The sequence below is a fragment of the Falco punctatus genome (genome assembly GCF_963210335.1).
Source record: "Falco punctatus genome assembly, chromosome: 3".
Lineage (NCBI taxonomy): Eukaryota > Metazoa > Chordata > Aves > Falconiformes > Falconidae > Falco > Falco punctatus.
In genome coordinates this window covers 95,364,864-95,386,230 of record NC_137582.1, presented here as the reverse complement: position 1 = coordinate 95,386,230, position 21,367 = coordinate 95,364,864, and positions in this window count along the sequence as shown.

Below are 21,367 nucleotides of genomic sequence, written 5' to 3'. Positions count from 1 at the left end.
GGAGAACGGGCACATCTAAAAATGGATGGTGTGACCAGGCCAAATTCTGAAGAAAGTCAGCCTGTCTCTGTGGATCTAATAGATCTGATCATCTTAAATTTGATCTCCCTGAAGCTGCAGGGTGAATTTTTCACATGGACACAAACAGAAATTTTGCTGTTGCCCTTCAGGATGTTTGATTTCCAAAAGATAGGTGAAAAGTTGCAGGGGTGTTTTCATTTTTTTTAAAAAATCAAACAAAACATTGAAGGAATGTGCTGCAAGGGTAATACCATGGTGCAGAATTGTGGGGTCCTGAAGGAAAAGTCAGCAAAAAGCAAGGTGGTCATAGGAGAAAAGAATGGAAAGTGGTTCAGGACTTTGTGCAGAAGACACAACTATGCCAAGGAAAATGGAAAGAAATTGAAAGAAACACCAGATAAGAGAAGTTGATGGTGAAAAAAGCACTATAAGTTGAGTTTCTTTTGATTCCCCTAAATGAGTTCTCTTCTGAAACTGCTGATTCAGATATCACTCGTATGCAAATTGAGAGATGAAAATACATAGAGAAAGCAAAAAACAGAAAGTGTAAATTTCCTCTTTCCTGTTTGCAAACTCTTTCTGACTGTGAGTTATACTGTATATATAAGTTCTACCTCATCTACTCTGTATTATAGCTTGAAAAAATAACAAATGGCTGAGATCACTCAAGGTGCAGTAGAAGATGTGGTCTCATAATTTTGATTTGTGGTTTCTTTCCCCTGAACTAGTTTCAGTGATCTTTTAGAAGCCTAGAATTTTGTGAGTTCACTATCAGGTTTCATTTTCCTAACCTTAATCCATGTAAATTTTCTGAAGCTGTTCACTGGACCTCAGTACAGTCTCTCCAGCAACTTAGGTTCTACCAAGGATCTAAATGAAATCTGCTGCAAGAGTAGCATAGAAGACCAGAAAGCAGTAGCAAAACCGACTTTGATCATATCCAGATAAATTAGCAGTAATACAGAATTTAATTCCTTAAGTGCCAGTATGAATAGGTCACTATGTTGATCAGGGGTAATCATAATTGTTTTAACTAGTAAACCATGCCTCTAGTCCAAGACAATTCAGCTCAGCACGTTGAGATGGCAAGACTAGGCAATAAGAAATAATCACCTTTTGCAGAATTTGTTATAATAATAATCTAATATAATATTGCAGATATAATAATAAAAATAATATAATAATGCAGAAATTGTAGGAGGGAATACTTGACCCCTTTGCAGTCAACGGCAAAACTTGTACTGACTTCATTAGGGCCAGAATTTCCATCTGTCTGTGTAAGCAAAGAAGGGAGGAACTAGGGCCATGTCTCACTGAACTTCTACGTGATCTGTGTATATAAGGTCAGATTCTCATCTGGGATAAATTATTGAAGGCAGAGTCTGAATTTTTTTGAAGATTAAAAAGAGATTGAAAGTCATGAGATGAGCAAAGGGAAGGCTCACCCCAGTAATGGGATGTTAGAGAAAATAGAGCAAAAGGTAAGGTCAGAAAAGAGTGTAGCATTCTGTCGCCTCTTAGATTTAAAATAAAATGATTTCTGTATGAAACGATGAGGCCTTGAACTGTGTAGGATTTAATTGGCCAGATGGTTCTGAAACACTTCGCTTGTTGTTCTTTTGGAGTATTTAGTCCACAGGGAGTGGTGGGTGAAAAGAAGAAAGGAGGGAAATGCGGATGGTCGGAAGCATCTGGAATAGCCAACTATGCTGACCATACCCAGCTATGCCATTAAACCTCACAACAGTTGATCAGTAATTTATCACGAAGTGTGTATGTGCAAGCTGTGGAAAGCAGGGTAATGCAGCCTAGGTAAAGGAAAAGCTTCTTTTGCCTGGGTGGAGAGGTCTAACGAGTGGAACTGCTTAAACAGATGTGTACACAAAAAGGAGCCTTGTAATAAATTGTAGCAATGGTAGAACAGTTACAATCAACAAGTAGACTAATGAAAACAGCATTAGAAATTGAGCCAGTAGAGTAACACTGCACAGGACTTTCTTGATTCCATGTTGTATCTCATCTTTAAAAAGAAAAGAAAAGAAAAGGAAAAAAAGATTAAAAATAGATTAAAAGCCCAAGCAGCTATGCAAGATTCTCTGAATTTGAAAGTTGCATGACAATAAGGTAATAGAATAAAAAAAAATAAAAAAAAGAAAGGCTAACTATGCAAAGGCAAGTATTGTAAGCTACTTCCAGCATTTCTTTTTTGGTCGCCATGTGATATTTCATATGATAAGACTGTAAATTGAATACCAAATGATTTAGTCAAACTCCATGGAATTTACTTAAGGAGGTTGTAAACATGACCTTATTTTTAGAAAACATGTATTTTGCTTCCCTTTTCAATAAGAAGGATTTATTCAAGTCTCCTTTGCTATCCCCATTATATGCACAATATAGTATTTCCAGAGTGAATGGTAACAAATCATTTTAATCCTATAATCAATACATGAATTATATAAAGGCATTAGTGCAGATGGACCAAATTAATTGTCCTCTGACATCCTTCTGGTTACTACACTGGCAGAAAGGTGTTAATTTCTGTAATACTTCAACAGATATCCAAACTGTTTTGTCAGAGAGGTTGGACAGTGATGGAGGAGGAGTACACTTAACTGTAATTTTTGTAGTAATTCATGGGAAGCTTCATTGACATGTGCTAATGGCACTTGATCGCCCTCAAGATGTTTTCACAACAGAACTCTGCAAGTGCCACATCAAGGTTTGCTCAGTCAAATAGCTTTTTCTCCTTGCATCTAGATAATTTGTGACCGCAGGCAAACTTTTGAAAATCCAAGGTGGTTTGCAACACTCCGTTGGGGTGAATCTGTCATCAGCTGGCTGGTACAGATCGGTGTACTAATGAAGAGCAAGCTCTTTGGGTTTTTTGTCATTTCTGTGCAAGCAATCCATTTCATTTCTCCTCAGTGGCAGGGCATGTTATACATCTCTTCCCATATAATCTGACTTACATTATAATTTGATTCATACACAGCCTTTCCACAGAGATTAATTAGCAGCAGGTTTGAAGTTTGCAAGTGAAAATATGATAATTAGTTTTCTTGGAATGTTAACATTTCAACACTTCAGGTTCTCTCCATCTTTGTCTTCAATGAAGCTGCAGTAAACGAGCACTATTTCTCTTCTAAATCAGACTCTTGTGAGGTTTGAAATACAGACATTTTCATCAAGCTGGATAATTTCCATAGAAAATTTACTAGCTCATGAAATATTGCAGGAGTAATTCGTACAATGACTCCCTCCTCCCCTCAGTAGGTTGAAGTATGATGTGAGCAGTTCTGAAAACCCCCAGGACAGTCACTTATTTAACAGCAGTGATTCCTACTCTTTGTAACAAAAATCAGCTGACTCTTCATTTTTGCACAAAGCAGAATTAGCCAATAGGTCTCACATGTGGTTCTTGGGTAGCGCTGTAAACAAGGTTACATCAACACCTCTGTCTTCCTGCACTCGTTTGTTCTGCTGGAGTCTATAACGCAGGTAACTCGTTGGGGCATACATCTCCAAGTCCAGTAACTTAGCAGGATTCCGAAAAGAATTAGCAATTTATTTGAATAATGAGAACATTCTAAGTTATGATAGTGAGTAAAAACGTTATATGGAATATCAGCTCTGATGATTTAAAGACATAATGTAATTGCTAACAGATGGGGCTTAAGAAGAAACTCATATTATGGAAGAGTTATTGTGGTGTTGTCTGTTATGGGTGGGTGTAGCTGTTTAAAAGCTAATATTTGCTTAATTATTTGTGATTTCTCCTCCTTGGTGTTGTACAGATTTCTTTTTCCCCAATGATACCATTTAAAAACATCTCAGCCTCCTCTAATTACTTGTCTCATCTTCTTCTTACATCTATGGCGTCAGTCATCATCTGAGCTTGGGTAGGGTATCGTCGATGCCTATTGATCTAGTCAGGTAAGGGGTAATTGAAATGCTTCTACTGAAGTAACATCTCAATCACCATGTGGTTGTGAGCTTGCATATGCAATTGCACTAAGTTCATGTGCCAATTATATATGTAATTACAAGCATGTTTTTGCAGATCAGGCTCTTAATTTCTTCCTTTAGAGGAAACAGCCTTACAACCAGTGTCTGATTGTCACACAAAAGGCTGCTAACACAGAGTAAATTGTTTCAGATGTAAGCATGTTAGAGAATACTTGAGCAATGCTACAAAACTGAAGCCTCAAGTAGTTTGCTTTCTAGTAATGACCTATTCCGTGATCAAATGATGATTCTTTGTTTAAATATAAAATCCCCCACACTGACGGCTGAGACTCCTGAGTACCTGCACATAGCAGAGTGAGATCTCCTTGCCCCCTGAATGGGGCTGGAGGGATACAGCAAGCACGGAACGAGGGCTGGCTGTGTATAAGAACAGCTCTAGGAGGCTGAATGGGAAGGCTGAGGTCTTGCCAGTCTGCGTCTGTCTATGTGGTGAGTTTAGCAAAGATGCACGCTTGTTTTTAAGCCCAAACAGGTCCATCTTTTCTGTCTTAACCTGAGCTCAGAAAGTGAAGTAAAACTTGTGCCTGAGCCTGCAGGTCAGCTTTGGCTAAGCCAAGTGGGGGCAGAATGCACGTAGTTCGTAGGAGCCAGCAAGTACACCCGGTCCTTCCCAGCGCAGGTGTGCCAAAGACCATGGTCTGAGAGTGGGCTACAAAGCCCAGCTCTAGCACAAGGTTTGAAATGGTTATCCTTTGAAGCTGTATAGAAATGGGGGCTGAGTTAGACTTCCCCTGCTGAAGCCTGACAGCCCTGTCCAGAGCTTATTTGCTAGAGTTTTCCGAAGGGGTCATTGTTTTCACCCTGATGTGTTCATCAGGACAGAAATGCGCTCTCACCCTGCATCCCATCTACATCCATTTTTCTATCTTAGTGATAATCAGGGCATCTAACCCAGAAATAATTTCCTGGGTCTGTCTGAAACCTGGCACGAGCACCTCTGAGGCCAGCCAGCAAGGCTTTGTTGTTGCACAGAGCCTTGTTTTCTCCTGATCGACAAAGGGGGAGAGGAAGCCATGCCCCAGGGAGGTGAGGTTGTAAGGAATTCCTGCCAACAACAAAAAAGAGAAGGAGGCAAATTGACTGTTTTATTAGGAACATGATCTGTAGTGTTTTTCATCTGGAGAGGGGATTGTTGCATGCTGATGAATATGGGTATCGTATCACAAGAGTGCTAAAATGCCCCTGAGCAAGTATGTTCCTTCAGCTCTCCTTCAGCAGCTCCTGCTGTCCCAGCCACTGACCTGTGAAATGTGGTCGTGTCCTCTGGATTTTTCCTCTATTTTGAAAGCTGGTCCTTTCATCCTGTAAAATATGGCCCTAAATAGTTAAATGGGAGTTGCATTTGCAAGGATTTGTCTATTAATATTAATGGAAAATCTGATGGGTTGGGTGGTTGGAGGGGGATAATCATGCCATTCAGGTGACATGGAAGTACAGCAGGTTTTATGGATATATATTGTTTCAAAACTTACCCGGTTTTGGCCAAAACAGAATGGACTTTTAAAAATCAACATTCCTGAAATAAAATCCTACAATTTTGGAGAGGCTGTAGAGAAGTGATCAAGAGAAAAGGTGGGCAGCTGCTAACTTTGGCATGCTCTGATGAAGAAGGAACCAAACTTTGAGCCTTGTAACACCTTGATCCTAGTGGGCACTGTTCAGATGACCTGTTTTCCACATAACTCCTAGGGCTTCCCCTCCTGCTGGCCACACCTCTTGCTGTGCCTAACTTAAGGCTTTGGAATAACTTTGACAGATGTGAGGAGTTTATCTCCTTCCACTGACTGGGCGTAAGGACTCACTTACGTGTACGGCTCCCTGAATATGAACTTAAATATGCATCATTTATCTCATGACATTAGCATCAGCATGTTGATGTAAAACTTTTTGTGCTACTGTCAGACACTAGGACCGAATTCCCATGTCCTCAAAATGAGAGAGGAAAAGGGAAAAGGCAAAGCTAGGCAGCACCTTTGGGAGCTGGGATCCCCCCAAGCCCTCCCAAGGCTGCAGCAGTGGGAGCAGCCCCATCTGGCTTTGCAGGGCATTTGTCTGGCCAGTGTAACCGTGAAGCGTTATTTAAAAATAGGAAAATTGCACCTGGTCATTTAAAACACCTCAGAAGGGTTTGTTGTGCCTCTCAGATGAACGACCATCAAAATTAGCACGCTGGCCATGACACGAGTAATTCTTTGATGAATCAGTCTTTTTGCATAGAAAATAATCCCATCAGAAGCACTCTGAGTAGCGCTAGCCTGGAGGCTTGAAGCTTAAGCTCAGTCACGACGTAAAAACCTCCCCAGCCTTGTTTTCTTTTGCAGCTGAGATTACCCATTTAGGACTCGGAGTTTAGACATTTCTCAGATAAACCTCCTTTTGTATTAATGGGTCTTGCCTGAGAGAGCAAGCCTGCCAATTGGATCCTTACTTCACTCGTTCACAAAGAAGGGTGCTTATTTTAGCTTTATTAAACACATTTGGGCTTTGCATTTCTGTTTAACAAGTGGGAAATATTGCAGTAAAGGTAGAAAGCTGGTTTCTGTCTCTTTCAAAGTCAATATAGGTGGAGAAAACCCCACACTTGATAGTGTCTTGTTAAGAATTTTAGGATTACTCTACTCTTTCTCTTGATTAGTTCCTCTTTGCTGAAGTCTGATGGGCTTCAAATAAACTGAGGGCTTGTGAGCCCGGGAGCCTAAGCCCTCCTGCTGCTCAGGAAAGGTTTATAGACTAGTTCCTTTCATTATTGCTTTATAAATGGCATTGTTTGAAGCAGCGTGTACTGCAGCTTGAATAACGACTTGGAGGATGTTAGTTAATTTGCTGTTTGAGAGCAAGTGTCTTTTCAAGTGGCTTTTGGGGTGCTTAGGTAACTGTTAGTATCTGAGACAGATGGGAAATCTGTCGACAAATGTTACCCCACCTCACGCTCAAGTCTGGGCAACATCCACTGCATGTATGTAGGGCTACAGATACACAGTGAGTGCCGTTGGCTCTGCAGGTGGGTATGATGCTGATGCAACTTGTGGAGAGCCCTGTGTAGCTCATCAGGTCCTTCCACAGGATGAGAGAGCCAGAACCTCCTCCAGCTCCCTCAGCTGAACCCAGAGCATTCAGCAGACCTTTGTGGATCACTCTCCCTTTCCAACAGCAGTGCCAGTGTTGGATTCACATACAGCCTGGTACAGCCCCGACACCTTCCCCTCCCTATACGGTGATCTTATGCTGCTTGGTGTTGGCAGTGTTCCCTGTTTCAGGATATCTGCGTCTGTGGTGTCCGCAGCACCCTGTTGCTTGTTCCAGTGGCACAGAAAAAGATCTTTTGAAATGGGAAGAGGTCCAGGATGCCTGACTTTAAAAGTGTCTTCTTAAAAGTGCTGCTCTTTCTGCCATAGCCCCTTCCATTCTTGTTTTCTTCCAAACCAAATTTGATGCAGTTTCCTGCAGAATCTGTGCATTCGCTGGGTTTGGGTCTCCTTTCTTGGTACCACGGCTTCCTGGCACTTGCCTGTCTGCTTCTGCTGTCTCTTGCTCCCCCAGCTGTGTGACAAGTAGCTAGGGACCAGGGTAGCCTTTTTGTTCTATACCTGTGTGTCCTGATCTCTGTGGTGGTGCCAGCTCAGGACAGGTGTGAAGAGGAAGGTGATTTTAGGATTTGAGAAGCATTCTGCAAAGAAAATAGATGTGCAATCAAACAGCTGAAGGAGGATGAGCAGCCTCTGTGGCACAGGTGTATGGGAGCACCCATCAGAAAAGCACTGCAGGTCTTCATGATGGCTTTAAACTGAGAAGATGTCCTGCCAGTAACTGAGAGGGTGCTTTAGCCTGCATGGGGAGAGCAGAAGCCTACTGCAAAGCTTCCTAGCAGGTCGAAACGACCACTTCTCACCATGGAGGTCCTAAGCTGTGCTGGGTCAGTGTCCAAGGTGCCGTGGCTCCCTGTGCAGCACTCTTCATGGCTGGGGAGCCCTGTGCCATGGAGGCTCTTGCAAAGCAGCTGGAGGCACACAGTTGGATGTTGCACTGAGCAACTAAAAGAAAAGGAGGCCCAGCAACAGCAAAGTATTCAAAATATTTTCTTGTTCAGTTTTTACAAGTAAAAGTATAAACACATGTGCATGAGCGAGAACGATATGACAGCGGATTATGACTGTTTTGGCGTCTTTACCCTCAGTTTCCTCTTGCCACATTTACACTCTGAAATGCATTCATGTGGACCAGGATGCTTGTCGCTCATGTATACATCCAGCTTGAGGAGCTATCATCAGCATTCCAATATTACAGGAGCAGTTTTTGCATTGATTGAAGTATCTCAGTGGTGCTAATTTATTTGTATGTGATGCTAAATACTTGAAATCAAGCCTTTGGGTAGCTTCCAAATGTATGTTCTGTGACAAAAGCTAAAGGCAAATGGAATGGGCTTTTGGGGGGACAGAGAGGGAGGGGAAAAAACAACAATGGCAAAGAACAAACAAAAAAGCCTCAGAACCAAATGACAATAATGGCATCTTTGTGTAAATACAGCATTCTTCTGCAGTGTTTACCGTCCAAATGCTGGGGCACTGCAGAGGGTAAGCGATCAGAAGTGAGGCAAAACTTCCTTCATTCCTATTTACTGTAAATGTCTGTTAGCTTTTACTTTGTTGTCCAAGCTGAATGCAAAACACCATGAAAATAAGTCAAATTTACCAGAAAAAGAAATCCCTTTGCTTTTTTGCACTGCTGATGGTGCAAGTAATTGTGTCTGTTTTAAAAGTCTGGGGTCTGACACTCATTTATGCTGTTCTGGCATCTTGACAAAGCTGTAGCACGGGCATAATGACGTGCCAGAGCTGTGTGAAAAGGCCTGAGTGTACAAAGAGAAAGGAACTTATGATTTCTGAACCTGACAGTGCCCTTTAAGCTAACCATGGAGGAGCTCCGCTTGTTCTGCAGTATATTGCTTCATCTCTGGCCACTAAGGGTTACTATTGTCATTTGTTGAATGTGTAATAGGATTTAGAGACGGATTAAGCTAAATGTTTTGGCTTTAAAAGTTTTTTTATTGTTTTGTTTTTCTTTATTTTCATGGAACAAGCCTCTTTTCTGCCTGCACAAAGAAGGTTGTACAGTTTAAACAAAACCTAATGGAAATTCTTGAATGAGGCAAAGATGCTGCAGTTCAAATACATTCATTCTGTTTTCGTGGTGATGTGGCATCATCATGACTAGAGTTTGTTGTTTCTTTTTCTGGTTGATGTGTAGCCAGGCAAATATTCTGACTTAAAAGCTTAGGACTCAGACTCCCAGCCCAGGCTTCTTCGAGAATCATTATCACTGCAATTGGGCAAGGAGATGCTTTATGGAACAAACAAACCAACAAAAATAAACAGAGAGCTTACAGTATTTTTTCATGTTTTCAACCCCATGACATTTTGTTTTTCATATCTATATTAAGCATGTGGGGTTGAAAGTTACCATAGGTCACGGGCTTTTTCTTATTTCCTGAAGTAGTCTAATACCATATTTCCTTTTTATCATAAGGGAGTAAAAGTTGTTTCAGACAGTGCACAAACAACTGTTTTCACAAACCCCCTAAATTCAGAGTAATAACACTTCAGTCAACTAGCGCATGTCCTAAATGGATCGCTAAAGCATGTTTACCACCACATTCATCCTGTTCTAATGCGGTTCTTTCAACTGGAAGTTTTCCTCTATAGTCTGGGCTGAAATTTGCTCACTTTAAAACTTCACCATGGCTGGGGAGAAGAGAGGAGGGACACTTCTTTCTAAAGATCATGTACACACGCATCATTTGGTTGGGCCAGGAACCTGAACCCTCTGTTTCAAGAGTTCCTGCTGCCTTGCCATCACCCGCAGTACCTTTTCTGATCCTTTTGGAGCAAGGTTATCAGGAGAGGGCCCCGGCAGATATTTTTCCGAGCAGACTGGCATGGTGCTGTAACCTGTCGCTGCTGCGTGGTTTGTCAGATCAGCCGTGATTCTCTTATCTGCACCATTACCTCTGGAAGGCATTTTCATCTCGCACACAATCGAGGGAGTTGTTGCATTTCGACTGAAACAATCATAGAAAATACAAACCAGAACCATATCACTGCACTGCGTTATTCAAATGAGAGATCAAATTACCCCCACTGATGTAAGCAGGGTTGCCAAGGTCTAAATGAAGACACAACTTGGCCAAAGGTCTGTTTCTAATGTGAGGTTTGAGGGCTGGTAGGTCTTGCATCTAATATCAAACAGCTGCAAGACAGTACCAGCTCCACTGGAAAAGGCGTACACATTTCTAAAAAAACCCTCCCCAAACAAAAACATAAAACCCAACAACCCCAAATCTTTATATATTATTTAAACTCTGCCAGCATAAAACTGAAAGTATAATTGCTCATTGTCGCCTGTTATTTTAGTTTGAGTTCCCTGTATGAGGTTATTTGGGTGCACTAAAGCCGCTAAGGTATTTCAGTATAATGCTCGTGCTGCTTCTCCCCTGGCTCCCACCCTCCCACCACCCCCAGACCCCTCAAGGGCCTTTACAAAAGCACAAGCTCAATTCTTGTATCATTTGCACCCCTGTATATCTGTGGCAGTTCTCTTCGTTTGCTTTTGCTAACAGAAAGCAGGCTCAAGATGTGAATTGGGTGTACTGTTAGCGTGAGCAAAAAGAGAGCTAGTTTATTAGTCCTTAGTTTCACTTTGCAGTGCAGCTTTCGGTGTCCTAAGATTACATGAGAAGACACTGTTATAACTACAATCACTCAGGAGCTCAACTACAGGCATACATAACAAATACGAATACATTGCTCAGAAATTGTTAATGGCCAGCAAAGTATTCTTTTTCTGAATTACTGCCAAGTTTCAAAACTGCATGTGTCATCGTATCACGTACTATACATTAAGTTTTGGTCATGTAAGTCAGATCTGCCCTATGGGTATTTTAAATTACAAACATAACTTTTTGCAAACTCTATTGTAATGTTCTTTATTTGGCTTGGTTTCTAAATCAACATAGTTTGTTCATACCAGTTCAATTGTTTCTTCCTTATTCTTTGCCACATCTAAATCCTTTATCTGAACAAGAAACAAAGATCAAGTAATTTTTTAGGTAGCTGAGCATCTAATGCTGTCTAAACTCTCTATAAAAATCCGTAGTAATTTATGGTATGACCTTTTTTTAATGTGTAACCAGTTTAGAAGTGGAACTTAATATGGTTTGCAATTTAGCCATGAAAGAAACATGATCTTTTTTCAATCAAGTATTGGCAATAATAAACTTAATTATTTAAGATAATAATAATCTCAAAACTTTTGAGTTTACGCATCTTTCTCTGTTGTACAGTTGTAATTTTGTAGTTCAGCTGACACCATCCTGCTATATAACGTAGCTCTTAGTTTGAGTGCAGTCCCTTGTATGACATTGAGGTTTCAGTCCATTGCAAGTCTTCCCTCCTGCCTGGACCGACTGAGTGTGCTGCACTGGCACCATGCTTAGTGCCCATTTCAGTGTCCTGGTTTTTTCCCACATAGTGACTGACTCTATATGCAGCCACTCTCTAAATTCCAAAATAGCCAGCAGGAATGGGAGGACATAAGGCAGTGTGGTCCACCAGAACCCACTAGGGTTGCTTCTCCCTAGGATGCTATCTGTTCAGAGACTTGAGAGCATTTTTCTTATGTCACCTGTCTCAGTAGTGGAAGCAGAAGATCTTGATGTGCAGATGAAAGCTTTGAATAGAAACAGGCAGAATTATCTCTGAAAGTTATGGGTAGACAAATGGATCAGTACAGTCATGTATTACATGCAGAATATATTTGTGAGGTACAAAAAAGCTGTGAGAAAAACACTAGTATAGAAAAGTTGGGTTTTTTAGACAAAACTGTAACATCTCAAAGCACAGAAGATTAAAGTAGTACTTCCAGCCATTCTATTTCAGCAAATTATTTTATATATAAATCCATTTGCGCTGGAAAGTGAAGAGGCCATTTACTTCACAAACACTGTTGTTATCTCAGCAAATGGAAACAGGATTGTGAAAATTATTATTAAATATCACACTTTAGATTTTAAGGTAGCTCTTGTTCCAAAGAACCAAACACGATTTAACTCTGGGAGGCAAAGTAGCGTTCTGTTGAAATAGCTTCTGCCAGACAGGAGACTATAGCACTGGGCTGCTTTAAACTACATCCAGAATAACAAACCTGGTTGTCATCACTCCATATCCATAGCATGTCAAAGTCAAGATTTCTTTGCAGCACAGGTAAAATGGGGTGCTGCTGCCACAGGAACTGAGTGGTTTCTGCTGCTGCATCACAGTTATGATGGAGACCCCCAAGCTACCTCTGCTCCTGCTGTCTCTGGAGGAGCAGCCCCAGCACAGGGACCCTCCCTGGCCACAGCAGTAGCCACCAGCCTGGCTTGCTCGGGCAAGGCTGCAGGCAAAGTAGACAGAGAAGCAAAACTTAGCTCTCAGGCAGCTGCCTGCTTTGATGATTCCTGGAGCTGGTCCTGCTTCAAGAAGGCGAACAGTTCGGGCAGACAGAGCCGTGCTTTTGATGGGTGATTTCTTACTAACGTAGCCTGAGCTTTAATTTTTAGTTTTATCTAGAAATGCAAGGTACAGTCAACTGGAAGCTGATTAAATAAGAGGAGGAGCCTAGTAAGACTGCTAATCCTCTTGTAATTATGGCAAATGAATCCTAAATATGAATGAAAAATGATTCATAAATATCACTTTGCTTGCTTTACACCCAGCAAAGATCCAAAAATACTTTTTCTCAACAATTTTTTTCAAAATATATTTAAACTTGAGAAAAAAAACGGAGCATCCCCATTCTCTGTGTATTAAGACTTTTGAAGTCAGCAGTCTTTGGTCGTATTTCCATAAAACCAAGCTTTCAAAATGTGCTTGAAATTGGAGATGTGCTGAGTGTTTTCTGACCTTTTTTGAATGGGGATCACCCACCCCTGTAAGACATGTAACAAGAAAGGGAAACAGCAAAGAGCTGAGAAATGGTACAGAGTATCCTGGATGGAAACACACTGACCAAAAACTAGGGCGGTCAGTTGAATCAAATTTAAGCGATCAATATACAGAAATCAGATTGTTTTTGTGTGTGTTTTTGATCCTTGATAAGTATTAGCTGAGTATTTGGTGACTCTGCTGACTTAAGAAGTCATTATGCTATTCTTGGGTACATTTGCCCCATTTGTTCTTGGATACTAAAACAATTTAGCTGATGTTTTTCTATGCTTATCACTCTCTTGATTGATATGATGTTCTACTAAGTTGGGGAAATGTTCTGGGTACAGTTAAATAACATAAAATGTATGGACGTGATTCATTCCTGTGCTGCTGTCACTTACTCTAATTTTACTTGATAAAAGAAGTGACACCAGCATAAAAGTGGCAAAGTTGCAGTGAATCAAGCACACATGTAAAGCAGAAAACAGAACAGTTTTTAATGAGATATGAAATTACTTTGGTGTATTATCTAAAATGCTAGTGTACATTTTTCATTGAAATTAAACTGATACAAATCTCATTGTAAGAGGCATAAAATTTACTTAGAACAAATGGTGAAAAGAAATTTGATCTATATTTTTAAAGCTCTGTTGATGATTGTACTAATAATTTTGTCAAAGTTTGCCCTTTTGAAAGGAAACATCTCAGTTACAGGTGCTATTTTTTGTATTCTCCCATGCAGCATAAGCTGAACCAACTTGTATTTACTCAGGCCAAAATAATTTTTGGTGTTGACCTTTTTTATATCTTTACTATGTAATAAAAGTCTAGTATAAAATAGCAACATCTTTCATTAGTTCTGTGAGTGGAGAAGAAACCTGTCATCTATTAAGCTATCAAAACTGAAGCAAAATCATTAGGGAGTAAACAGTCATCTCCCTTTCCAGTATCTGCTGCCTGATGTAATGAGGGTGGGGGACTGACATGCTGTTTACATTCTTTACGTGACTTGTGGAAGGAGTCACTATCCAAGCAGAGTGAAAAATAGGTGCTGGTATAAAACTTCGTTAAAACTTAGACTTCCAGTTTTGCTTCTTTTGCCAACCCAACATCCTGCAGTTGTGTGTCTTTGCTATTGTAGTCTTTTAGGCAGACTGAGCTGCCTTTAAATAGATTAATTAAGACTAAGCAAAGTAATTTATTTCAGTTTCTTTCCCATACTTTACCGTTCATAGCTTGCGATGTACTTCTTATGGTAAAATACGAGTGAAATATAAGGTGCTTTTGCATAAGGAAGAGATACTACCTCCCCCTGTTGCGGGCTGAGGGCTCAAGTTGTCCTCTCCCAGTCTGCACCTTTCCTGGGACTCCCTTCTTCTGGCCCATGTGTGCCTGTTCGTCAGTGCTCCCAAGGGATTTCATGTGGCTTACAACCTGACTCGTGTGAGCTCCTGAATGACTCCCAAAAGACAGGGCTTCCATGGATAAACTGCCCAGGCAGCAGCAACCTTGTCCCAGCTGACCTCTTTCCTGCTGCGGTTCTGGGCTGCTCCAAGTTATTCCTGCAAGCTGGTGCTGTGGGGAGCATCTGTGTGATGCATCGTGTTGCAGATCTCGTGTGGCTTGTTCTCAGGCTAACAGGACAGATGTGTGCAGCAAACCCTCTGCTTCCTGGAGCTGGACCTTCTCTTTTATGTTGGGTCTGAGGTTTGGCTGCATGCCCTGGGAGGGAGGACAGTATACAGTCCTTCTCTGCAGGTGGGAGAAGTGGCATTGTCCTCCTACCAGAAAACATGGTCATCAAGTTAGAAGTAACAGGAGGAAAACAGGGCAGTGACTGTTTCTGAAGCTTATTAAGATGCTATGTTGAAGCAATATACATTTTACTATAACTGGATCTTACTATGAGTAATATTTCCTAATTAACCACAGGGATGCATGAGCTTTGCAGACTGAAAGACTGAGCATAGGAAATGTCCCAGGTCTGTTTTTAATCAAATTTATGTTATTGTGAATTGCTTGCTTTTGCAAAAACTTTCAGAGGTAGCTAGTGTTAGGAATTACCCAGGGGCATGAAGATACTCCCAGTTACATCCTTGTAACATCTCTGGAGCTGTACCTTTACTTCCTAGGAAAGAATTGTTTCTACAGAATTAGACCATGCTTCTGAGTGGACGTGGGAAAGGTGGATGATCTCATTACCTTTGTCCCCCTTAGATTTATTCTAAGGCTTTTCAAGATCACCAGGGACTGTCTTTCATCCATGTAGACCCTCGTGGGTCATGAATCTGGAAACTGAACTTCTACACACAGATGAGAATGGATTTGTAATAATGAAAACCTTCAGCTGTTGAAAAAGTTTTTTTAAAATATTCCCTAATGGAAAATACTTTTTTTCCTGTGTGAATCAGACCAGACTTGGACTGCGTAGACACACACAGACCAGTGAAGGACGGGGAAGCTGTCAGCATATGCTCTGTGTTACAAATGTGGCAGGAATAGCTGTGTAGACAAGTACAGGGGGAAGCTGTGTGCTGGTACAGATGAAAATATTGAAGGAAGAAGAAGAAGCTGAAGAGTGGCTACCAAATTTACTCTGGGTCAGACCAGGGCTATGTGTTGATGAACCTCACAGTGCAACATCGGACAAAAAGGGGCAGAGTGTGACTGGAGTGCACATTTTAGCACCTTTCTTTTTCATGGTGAATCTATGTAAATAAACCTGTTACATCTAGGAGATGCGTAATATTTTTTCTGGCTTGTGGCTATTCCCCAACCAAGGATATGCCACTCATTTGTGAACATTAGGGAGTGCCTACTTTAAATACAATTACAGTAATCAAAAACTCTTAAAAAGTTTTTTTTTTCAGTGCTAAAAAATAAAACCTGCTGCTGTCTGTATCAGTGTACTTAATTATTAGTATAATAATTAAGCAGGATTTTTTTTTGTATTAACAATAAGGTATATGCATGTTTGTGTAGGTGTGTATACTACATCCACACAGAAAAAAAATGCGTTCTAAGGAGACCAGTGAAATTGGTAACCTTGATCAATAATCAAGGTTTCCAAGATAAATCTGTCACTAAATAGACAGGGTATTGAAGTGCCTGGCAGGATCAGGTCTTGTTTGTAACCTGAATTGTGGGGCAGAGCTGTCTTCCTGTTCTGTGCATGAGTTCTCATGGCACCTCATGCAAGACAGGTCTGAGCCCACAGCCATGGTGTGGAAGCACTGCTGCAGTGTTCCATGCAGGAGGCTTTCTGCTTTGGCATCCAGCAGCTACCACTGCTGAAGGAAGCTGCTCTGAGAGGAAAGTAAAGCAGACATCACAGAAGTCTTGACTGGCAGAGACACCCTGCAAAAGCCTATGCCACAGCTGTGTGTTGTCATCTTCTTCCTTGGAAGAGAAAAGAAGATGAGAAAAAAGAAAAGAAAAGAGAGAGAAGAGAAAAATGGAAAAGAAAAATGAAAAGAGAAGATAAAAAAGGAAAAGAAAAGAAAAAAAGAAAAGAGAAGAGAAAAAAGGAAAAGAAAAAAGAGAAGAAAGAAAAGAAAAAAGAAAAAGCAAAAAGTTTTCTTTTGCTTGCTTACTTCTGTTTGGGGATGAACAAGTGATCCAAACGCACTTTTGTGATCCCGTCTTGGAGTTACTGATTGCCCCACAAGCCAAAGTCTCCACGCTTACGTGGCCGTGCTGATGCACCAGTGTTGTGAGGAGCTCTGGGTAGTGGGCACCTGCTGAGCCAAAGATTTGAGATGAATAGCACCCATATTGATTTGCCTATAATGGAGTGGAAAAGAAAAATGTCCAGGTTTTGTTGCAGGTATTTTCATGGGGTATTAAATTGGTGGATTAGTTGCAAACAGCAGTACTGATAAAGTCTCCTGTCCATCTTGATGGTTGGGCCTTTCTATTAAAATGACACATAAATAACCTATTATGTCCCCCACCCATGGAAATTCAAATGCACCTGTCAACTTGATAAAGCACTTGCCTGGAGGGAAGCATTGTTTACATTTTCACTCCATTCTTCACAAAAAGTGAGATTCTAATTATTTTTCCCACTGTAAATTAATGCTGACTATGATGGTTAGCATATCTCTGTATTGTTATATCTATGCAAAAGTTAAATAATAGAACTGATCCATCATGTATTATGCAATGTGCATTTTTATGACAGGCTTCCGTCCAATCTTATTATGCCTTTCTTCATAAATACTTACTTTTTTTTCCCCCAGCAGCTGGGGGAATCTTTGTTGACTGCTGGTTCAGAAGTTGAAATCTGTCCTGTGTGAAAAGGAAAACACAATTTACATGTTTATCGGCTGCTGAATTCTGCTATCTCCAGAGAAGGAAAAAATAAGGATATAAAAGTTCACTCCATTAATAATAAGCTTCATTATATTGGACAATTGGTCACAGTACAAGAAACCATTTTTTCTACAAACCAATCACATAAAGTTCAATAATACAATGCAATTGTTTCTGGATATCTTAGACTCTAACTTTTAATTCAGAAAGGGCAAACTAGTTAAGGTTAAATCAAATTATGAACAGAATCTTTCCTCCGTACATAAAATCATGCCACACCTTTGCCCAAACTGGAAGCTGAACCATAAACCATTTTTTAGGGTTTCTAGCAGTCACTTCTAGTTTGTAAATTATTTTTTTTTCTGCATTTCATGGTTCCTGCTTGAACTGAAGGCAGAACTGCCGAAATTCCACAAAGAGGGCCATTTTTGCAATAGTGTGCTACAAGTAAGAAATATTATTGTCAGATGAATTTTTGCTGTCTGGTTTCTTAAGCAGGGAAGAAGGCATTGCTTAGAGGCTCTCGGTGCACTCAGAGAACCCCAGGAGGCAGCCTGATCTTGCAAGTTCTTTTGACAAGTTTTGTAGACCCAACTGGTTTGCATACCCTGTTGAAGGTTTATGCAAACTGCTCTGAAACTTTGACCCTTTGTCTGCTTGCTACAGTAGATTTCCACTTCAAGATTTCTAGAGAAGCATCAGTGCCAGGCATGGTTATGATGTTTGCAAGAGCCAAAAATAAAACCCTGGTGCAGAAAAAGGAAGGAAGCAAACTGACAAGGAAATTTGTAGCAATTGAGATGCTTTTGGATTAGGTTCTATTGAGCTTGCAGTTGGGATGCTGGCCCTACGGAGGAAGAAAAAAGATCCTTGGGGTGAAGATGGCAGAGGAGCTGGGATAGGAATGGGGAATGCCAGTCTTGACCACAAAGGAAGACCTGAACTTTTGTTGTTTTTATTTTCTTTCTTCTCTTCTTTTCTACAAAAAACCAGCATTTGTTTTACTGCCACGGACCATCAAATTCTTACACAAATAAGCCAAGGTCCTTCCACTGTCTTCCTGGCAGGATGGACAGTTGTGAAACTTTTTTCCTTCCCTTCTTCCTCCAAGGCCTACTTCTACATTAATGTCTACAAGAAAGCAGCTTTATTTGGAAAAATAGATAATTTAGGGACAGTTAAAGCAATTAGCCCCATGTATGTGCTAATACAGCTATTGCTTTGATCTCACCCCTGGCTGTTAACTCTTTGTTCTCAGGCAGCCCATCCTACCTGTCTGTACAGCAGCTGGAGCCATGGGACCTCTGTGTGAGTGAGAGTTTTTAGGTGCCTCTGCAACACATCTGTTTGGTAATAATTAATATCCATGATGGAGTATTCAGTATGCTCATCAGGATTATAGAAAGATGAGAGAAAAATGTCAATATTTCTAAAGGGGGGCAACCAGCCTTCAGAAAATTTCATATATGTTTTACCAGAAGTGTTGAAGTTTGTTTTCCTCTTTCACCTTCTTTTTCCTAGCCCCCTTCCATCTGCTTGTAAAGAAAGCTAGCTCTAGGCCTGTAAATTAAGGAATTTTTTTGATTCTTAGGAAAACCTCATAGCAATTTTGCTGTTGTTTGAAGGCTATTAAAAAAAAAAAAAGTTTAAAATCTTAAAATCAAGACTTGGTCAGCTATCCAAAGAAAAACACCCTCCACAAGAACACAGTTTGCATTACGCTCTGCCCCACTGGCACAAAGATGCACAATTCCTCTGCCCTCACAGAAGGAAATGTTCTGAAGTTGGAGAAGATGCAACTAGAAGACACCAGTCCAATGTATTTAAGTTTTAAGTTCTCAGCTCGTTTACTGCCCATGTAGTGATCCAGATTTAAAAATGTTAGCTGCCAGGAACAGATCTGTCCATCTGATGTAAGTCACAGGTGAGTAAAAGCGCATTTCATACCCAGATACACATCTTGGATGCACGTGGTCTTGGACATGGTGAGTGAAGTCTGTGAACACAGACTTACATCTTTTAACTATCTTTTCTCTGCATTTAATCTGTTCCAAACAGTAAAAGTCTTAAGATGAAATGTTCATTGCAAACAGGTTAATTGACAGATTTGACTCCTTTGTTTTCTGTTTACAGATTCTTTTTGAACCACATTGTTTTTCTACAGATCTGTTGGGGCTATTTTCACAAATTTTTGCAGAATCTCTTCTGTGGGCAAATTTTATCCCATAAAATGAGCTGCTCCGTTGATCGATTTACTATTTGTTGTTTCTGGTGTATGTTTGGTCACCAAAGTCATATAGTATTATTTCTGCTTTCTGACTGCATTACATTTGTAAACAGATGAGTAATGAATAACAAATGTTGATGAGCAGATAATGAATAGCAGACACTCTTATTTACACAGATATGCCCTTGTATGCATTAAAATCCTGACTTCCATAGAGAAAATAGCTTTTCCTAAACACTGTTGTATATAAAATCCTGTCTGTCTGAAGTTACTGAAGATGCTTTCTTAAGTAACTGATTCCAGCATCCCCTATAAAATTTGGGAAATGAGGCATGGAGAGAGATTTCTCTTACCCATCTGAATGAAACCTGTTCTGGGCTTGGAATACAGCAGGATTCTCTGGAATAGGAAGGGAATGTATTTTATCTCCTTTCCTTAGGGCAAATGAATGGACAAAGGCACTGCTATGCACAAGGAAATGCAAGAAAGCTGAAGCCTTTAATTTGCACTCACTATGTCTTTTGCTGATTTGAATATCAGTTTTCCTTGACTTAATACTTGAGTTGACATTCCAAATTTATTATTGTTCGGAAAAGTATATTATTTATGGACGACTTAAGTGTGAAGACTTAAAACCACATAAAATTCAGATCTGAAATGATGGGATAGTAAGCAGCCAGCTACACTAGCAATGAGTGCACGATGGGTAAGAAATATGTGACTTTGCTTTGTAATATCTAAAAGCGGGAGATTAAAATCATCCCCTAGAAAAGATTTGCATTACGGTTCATTTGGACATATCCATAAACATGATGCTATTGCAATTCAGAAACAAAAGGACCCTCCACTGTTTCCTAGTGTTATGATGCTGAGCAGCTTGCCATAAATCTATTCTGGGATTTCTCCTTAGTCGTTTACAAAGAAGTTATTCTCTGTATATGGTTATTTTCATCATTCAGTCTGTCCATGTCAGTTTATTAAATAAATCGGGGAAGACTGTAACAACAATGCTGCAGGCATTCCTAATTTGACTGAAATAAACAATTCCCAGATACTACTGGTCCATTATGTTGGTCCATTATGTTCATAAATAGGACGATTTAGAAACAAGTTATCTATCTGAAGAGTTACTACAGGCCGTGGTGGTGGGGATAGCACACTGGTTCGAAGGTGTTGGCCACCGATCTGGCTCTGTAGGTCAGAGTACGGCCGTATGCCATGCGTGGCAGGAAGAGGTCCCCTGCCAACAGCAGACCCAAGGTTGTTGCTAACCCAAGACATTTACATGCTTCACTATTGCCCCAGGAGTGAAAGCGCATGCTGTCACCCCGCCAAATTGCACTGTGTAGGTATAAGCATGTGTACATACTCATACGTTTAAATATAAGGAGCATTGGTGTAACTAGTCATGACTTTTTCACGACGGTATGACTTTTGGCGCTCCTAAGAGCTTCTCTTGTTCATGTCTTTGCTTTCCATTTCTCCAATTTCACGACTTATTCAAACCAAGTTAATTTTCACTTCTTGTAAAGTAACCTGTCCTTCCTACGGTGGCTTGAACATCTCCCTCACCGCCACAGCGAGTTCTGTGTGAGGTTCCATGGCAGCCTCACCTAGACGTGGATGCAACCAAGGTGCCTTTGACATTGGCAGCAAGGGGTTTTTTTAGGCATGTCCATGTAAATTCGTCTTTCCCCAGAGTTGCTGGCAAGGATTTTAGCAACAGCATGTCAGAGTTGGGGTTTGCAATACTTCAGGGGTGCTGAGCTTCCCTCAGAGGTTAACACTAGCCAGCTTTTGGGGTTTTTTAATTGTA